The 6,747-nt window shown below is 50.7% G+C and overlaps 1 non-coding gene across 1 annotated transcript; it reads right to left on the bottom strand.

Moving 5' to 3' along the window:
- Positions 1-868: 868 nt before the first annotated feature.
- TRNAW-CCA (transfer RNA tryptophan (anticodon CCA)) lies at positions 869-940 on the bottom strand. Its single transcript has one exon. It is a non-coding gene; the product is annotated as a tRNA-Trp (tRNA).
- Positions 941-6,747: the final 5,807 nt, after the last annotated feature.

Genomic DNA, 6,747 nt, shown 5'->3' with positions numbered 1-6,747 from the left:
TCTGCTGTTTTTCAAAAACAGTGGACAGCAGAATCAGCTTCACAGACTTTATTTTCCTTTAAAATGTATTATGAGTAAATTTCGACTGGGACTTTATATGTGGGAAAACTAAAAGGCCTGTTGTGAGGATGTATTTCTCTCAGAGAGTATTTACCTCAACTTCTGCCAGCATCTGTGGGGTCTCCTAACCTGGGAAACTGTAATTTCTTGGCCTGGGGCTTTTGGACCACGCAGGTGGAGAGAATTCAGACCTGAACATCATGTTTTGTAACATTAGATCCTATGAACCCTCCAACTAGATATAATACATGGTAACAACTGTTAGACAACATTGAAGTGAATATCCAGGCTTTACGGCTGTGGCCGAATCATAGACCTGCTGAGAATGAGGTGTCAATTCAGGTGTCAGAGAAAGGACCACCAGAGAGACCATCACTGAGACTAGGAATCCCTGAAAGTGCAGCAGACAATAAAAGAGAAGTTCAAGGCAGGCAGGGAGAAGACGGAGATGCAAAAGACACCAGTCCTTAGGGTGGGGAGCCCACTTCCGGGACGCGAGGGACCCCTTCCAGGTGAGAGCCCAGGTGAGTCGGGGGCGGGCAGAAGTGGAAGTGGGAGTGGCGGGCGGGGCGCCCTCCCTGCGACCGGGCTGGGTGGCTTCCGGCTCCCTCGGGGTTCGCTCCGAGGGTTGGTGCTGCCCCTCCCTCGGAAAGGAACGGCGTTTTTATTCCCAGGGAAGGGAAAAAAGGAGTTGCTTTCAGTTGCGTTGGAAGGACAACATATCTTGCAGGGGGCTTAATTTCTCATTTATGACTTTCATTCCGCTCCTTCCAGTCCTCTACAGTTAAGAAAGAAAAAAACCCAACATTGACCCCGACGTGACTTGAACACGCAACCTTCTGATCTGGAGTCAGACGCGCTACCATTGCGCCACGAGGTCACAGCGAGATGGGGACTCCGCATCGCTAAAGACCTCGTTTCTCCAGTATGGTTCCAGGGCTAGGAGGCTGAGGAAAGACGCCCTCTTTCCTGAATTCCAGCACCAATTTAGAGCGCTAGCGAGTGTGGTTTCTCGGGTGTGGGAACACAGACGAGCTGGGGCATCCCAGCCAGAACTGCGGCGCCGCAGCGTAGCAGCCACCCGGCGGCCGAGACTCGGGCTCCGCCTCCTCCGCGTCGAGTAGTGACCCGGCGAGGGGACACCGGGGTGCGGGGACTGGCACCGGGGGATGGGATTGAGGAGATGCCCAGGAGGAGGCCCGGGATCGGGGAGATCCCTGGGCCATGGGGATTCTGGGAGGGAGCGAGGGGACGCAAGGGAGAAGGGGACGCCGGGGCGGACTAGGGGACGCGAGGGCGGGTGACTCCGAGGAGCGGTGAGGACGCCGGGGGTTAGGGGTGAGGAGATGTCCAGGGGAGGAACGAGGGACTAGAGGAAACCCAGAGGGCAGGGGGACCCCGGGGTAGAGGGGACTCTGAGAGGGAGCGAGGGGACGTCGGGGCGGGCGTGGGGACGCGGGTGGAGGAGGGAACGCCGAGAAGGGAGGTGGGGTGACTCCGGGCGGGGCTGGGGACGACGGGGCCTGGCTGGGGGCGGCTGGGCGGCCGTCAGAGGCGTTCGCGGTCGCCGCTCGCCGAGTCCCCTGCCTCCGGTGAAGCGGCGACGTTGTCGTCGGGAGGCGGCAGGAACTCGGCGTGGCGGCCGAGAGCGGATGGCGGCGCGGGGGACGCGGGGGCGCGGAGCTCGAGGCTGCTCCTTTCTCCTCTCCTCTCAGGGGACAAGCGCGGGGGTGCGGAGGGCGACGCCCACGGCCAGGAAGCACCTTGCCAAAAAGACTTGAAAAATGCCACAATTCTTTTTATTTTTGAGACAGTCTCGCTCTGTTGCCCAGGCTGGAGTGCAGTGGCGCAATCTCGGCTCACTGCAACCTCCGCCTCCTGGGCTCAAGCGATTCTCCTGCGTCAGCCTCCCCAGCCCCACAAGTAGCTGGGATTACTGACGCCCGCCACCACGCCCGGCTAATTTTTTTTTGTATTTTTAGTAGAGACAGGGTTTCTCCATGTTGGCCAGGCTGATATCGAACTACTGACCTCAGGTGATCCACCCGCCTAGGCCTCCCAAAGTGCTGGAATTACAGGCGTGAGACACTTAGCCTGGCTTTTTTTTTTGACAGGGTCTTGCTGTGTCGCCCAGGCTGGAGTGCAGTGGCGCGATCTCGGCTCACTACAACCTCCGCTTCCCGGTTTCAAGCGATTCTCCTGCCTTAGCCTCCCAAGTAGCTGGGATTACAAGCTCGCACCACCACATCCGGCTAATTTTTGTATTTTTACTACAGACGGGGTTTCACCATGCTGGCCAGGCTGGTCTCGAACTCCTGACCTCAAGTGACCTGCCCTCCTTGGCCTCCCAGAGTGCTGAGATTACAGGCTAAGCCACCGCTACTGGCCTGTGCATGGTTTTAAACGGCTCATTGTCCACTTAAGACTCCGTGCTCTTGTGGGAGTCTTGTGGGAGTCAAGCCCCTGATTTGAACAGTACTTTCTTCTTCCTATTAAATAAGAAAAATAAAACAATAAGTGAGTGAATGCTTTTTTTTTTTTTTTTGGATGGAGTCTTGCTCTGTCGCCCAGGCTGGAATGCAGTGGTGTGATCTGGCCTCATTGCAACATCTGCCTCCCAGGCTCAAGCGATCCTCTTGCCTCAGCCTCCCACTTAGCTGGGATTACAGGCGTGTGCCACCATCCATGGCTAATTTTTGTATTTTCAGTGGAGACGGGATTTCACCATGTTGGCCAGGCTGGTCTGGAACGCCTAGGCTCAAGTGATCCTCCTGCCTGGGCCTCCCAAAGTGCTGGGATTACAGGTATGAGGTACTGCACCTGGCCAATAAGTGAGTGAATAAATTTTTCAGTAAAAAGGCTAGTAAATAGGCCGAGCATGGTGGCTCATGTCTGTAGTTCCAGCACATTGGAAGGACCAGGAGGGAGGATTGCTTGAATCCAGGAGGTCGAGGCTGCAGTGAGCCATGATTGCACCACTACATTCCAGTCTGGGACAGAGCGAGACCCTGTCTCAAAACAAAACAAAAAACCTTATTAAATAAGAAAGATAAACTCTCCTGGTCTGTTGAAGAACATGAAGCATCAATCTTAATTCAATACATACAACACCCACAGGGCTTTATGCCTTTTAGAAAAGGAAAGATCTGGCCAGCGCAGTGGCTCACACCTGTAATCCCAGCACTTTGAGAGGCCTAGGCGGGTGGATCACCTGAGGTCAGAAGTTGAAGACCACCCTGGCCAACTTAGTGAAACCCCGTCTCTACTAAAAATACAAAAAAATTAGCTTGGCGTTGTGGCGGCGCCTGTAATCCCAGCTACTCAGGAGACTGAGGCGGGAGAATCGCTTGAATCCGGGAGGCGGAGAGTGCAGTGAGCTGAGATCGCGCCATTCCACTCCAGCATGGGCAACACGAGTGAAACTCCATCTCAAAAAAAAAAAGAAGAAGAAAGAAAAGAAAGAAAGGAAAAGAAAGATCTGGCCAGGCCAGGTGGCTCACGCCTATAATCCCAGCAGATTGGGAACGAGACCCTGTCTAAAAATAAAACTTTTTTTTTTAATTTTGTATTTATTTTTGAATCAGGGTCTTTGTTGCTCAGGCTGGAGTACAGTGGTGTGATCACAGCTCACTGCAGTTTGAACGCCTAGGCTCAAGTGATTCTTCCACCTCAGCCTCCTGAGTAGCTAGGATTACAGGTGCACAGCACCACACCCATGATTAATTAAAGGTTAAGTTTTAACTTTTTTGTAGAGACAGAGTCTCACTATTTTGCCCAGGCTGGTCGTGAACTCTTGGCCTCAAGTAATCCTCCTGCCTCGGCCTCCCAAAGTGCTGGGATTACAGGCATGAGCCACTGCACCCAGCCTCCACTGTGTTTGGACCCCTGCTCAGATCTGTGGCTACACCTGTGATGTCCTGGCCCCTATTTTCCTGGGATATGGAACCAAGCACTGTCTTGTGTTCTATGACAGGGGTAAGACATTGAACTACAGTATGGCATTGTGATCAAATGAAGAGATTAGATCAAGTGACTTATGCAGATGTGGCTAAAGGGTCCCTTTAAAGACTAGGACCGTGGCTGGGCATGGTGGCTCACGCCTATAATCCCAGCACTTTGGGAGGCTGAGGCAGGCAGGTCGCTTGAGGTCAGGAGTTCAAGACCAGCCTGGCCAACATGTGAAATCCTGTCTCTATAAAACAAACAAATAAATAAATAATAAAGACTAGGACCCTACTTACCAGGGCAAGGACTAGGAGTGAGGCAAACATGCAGTTGTGCAGGGTGGAAACCCATCTTATGTAAAATTTTGATACTTCGTTCATCAGAGATTTTTGCACTAATTTTTACTTTTGGAAATATTAAATATTTTAAATGTCTTGATTGCTGAGTGTTTTGACAGCTCTTTGAATTCTGCACCTGAGAGAGTTACATAGCGCCTCGCCCTCCTCCCAGCTCTGCTGTTGCCCAGAAATTGTAAAGAATTGCTTCCTTATTTTAGAGTTTGTATATGCAAACACTAAACCTTATTTTTTTATTTTTTTTATTTTTTTGAGACGGAGTATCGCTCTGTCGCCCAGGCTGAAGTGCAGTGGCGTGATCTCGGCTCACTGCAAGCTCTGCCTCCCGGGTTCACGCCATTCTCCTGCCTCAGCCTCCCAAGTAGCTGGGACCACAGGTGCCCACCACCGAGCCTGGCTAATTTTTTATATTTTTAGTAGAGACAGAGTTTCACTGTGGTCTTGATCTCCTGACTTTGTGATCCTCCCGCCTTGGCCTCCCAAAGTGCTGGGATTACAGGCATGAGCCACTGCGCCCAGCTAAACCTTATTTAAAAAAAAAAAAAAAAAAAAAAAAAAAAAACTTCTGTAGAATATAGAAAATTGACAAATACAAACTAGGATAATTACCAACATTGGCAAGAATATGTGGAAATAAATATTCTCATGCAAGATGGGAAAAGCATGTATAAATTGGAACTTGCTTTTTGGATTATAATACGACAAATGTTTTTTAGATGCTTTTGTCTAGACATTTCTATTTCTAGAGAATATGTACTAAAGAAACAAGGATAAATGCAAAGATATGCCTTCAAGATTGTTTTCATAAAAATTGTGTTTATAATCATGATGCCTCAGAGCATCTTGAGAGTCCCATTGTACAAATGCAACCTAGATTTCCAGGGCATGAGGCCGGGAAGCTGACCCTGTTGAGAGCTGGCCCCTATGCATGAACATACAAGGCTCCTGGAGTAAAGAAGTGTGACAGTGAGGACTCAGAGTGACTATTGTGGAGGAGGCGGAGGGAGGCAGGGGTTACACCACAGGCACATTATGAGTGGGGCTACCTCATCACTGAGAAAAACACACACAGCTTGGTTTCCTGCTCTCTGCTTAGTTTAGTATCATCTCACACCTAGGTAACTGGTGGGTATTTTTGTGTTTGTTTTTGAGACAGAGTCTCACTATGTTGCTCAGGCTGGAGTGAAGTAGCACCTTCGTGGCTCCCTGAAGCCTTGAAATCCTAGGCTCCAAGGGATCTTCCTGCCTCAGCCTTCCAAGTAGCTGGGACCATGGCCACCATCCCCAGCTAATTTTTTTTTTTTTTTTTTGAGACGGAGTCTCACTCTGTCGCCCAGGCTGGAGTGCAGTGGTGGGATCTCGGCTCACTGCAAACTCCGCCTCCCAGGTTCAAGCTATTCTCCTGCCTCAGCCTCCAGAGTAGCTGGGATTACAGGTGCGTGCAACCACGCCTGGCTAATTTTTGTATTTTTAGTAGAGACGGGGTTTCACCATGTTGGTCAAGCTGGTCTCAAACTCTTGACCTCGTGATCTGCCCTCCTCAGCCTCCCAAAGTGCTGGATTATAGGTGTGAGCCACCATGCCCATCCGCCTGGCTAATTTTTTAATTTTTTTTAATAGAAACAGGGCCTTGCCATGATACCAGGCTGGTCTTAAACTCCTGGGCTCAAGCAATCCTCCCCCCTTGGCCTCCCAAAGTGCTGGAATTGCAGGTGTGGGCCACCGTACCTGGCCCAGGTGTATTTGTTAGTCAAGACAAAGTCTTTACTTTTTTTTTTTTTTTTTTTTTTGAGACAGGATCTTGCTCTGTTGCAGGGCTGGAGTGCAGTGGCACGCTCATGGCTCACTGCAACCTCTGCCTCCCGGGCTCAAGGGATCCCTTCTGCCTCAGCTTCCCAAGTAGCTGGGACTACAGGTGTGTGCCAGCACACCCAGCTAATTTTTATATTTTTAGTAGAGATGGGGTTTTACTATGTCGCCCAGGCTGGTCTCAAATTCCTGGACTCAAGTGATCTGCCCGCCTCGGCCTCCACGGTGCTGGGATTACAGGTGTAAGCCACTGCGCACAGCCTTGGCTCCTGTTTTCTAAGGGGCTGAAAATATTCCAGCTCCCCAAAGCCCATGGAAGATGTCGTTTATCTTTCAGATTTACACATTCCTGATCTGACAAATTCCAACCAGAACTTGAAAACTGAACCCTGAAGGGAAAAGGCACACTGCCCTGTGGAGTGGGTTATCTCTACCACCACACCAAAAGTTTGGGGGACAGACTTGCTCTTGCAGGCTGGCTTTTTGGGAAGTATCTGCTGACACAGTGATTTTGGGAGTAGCACTTATGAAAGGAAATGGGAGTTGGCTGGGTTGGCAGGGACAGCTGTCAGGCCAG

Source organism: Pongo abelii, chromosome 19, assembly GCF_028885655.2.
Source record: "Pongo abelii isolate AG06213 chromosome 19, NHGRI_mPonAbe1-v2.0_pri, whole genome shotgun sequence".
NCBI lineage: Eukaryota > Metazoa > Chordata > Mammalia > Primates > Hominidae > Pongo > Pongo abelii.
This window is presented reverse-complemented; position numbering and strand designations above follow the sequence as displayed.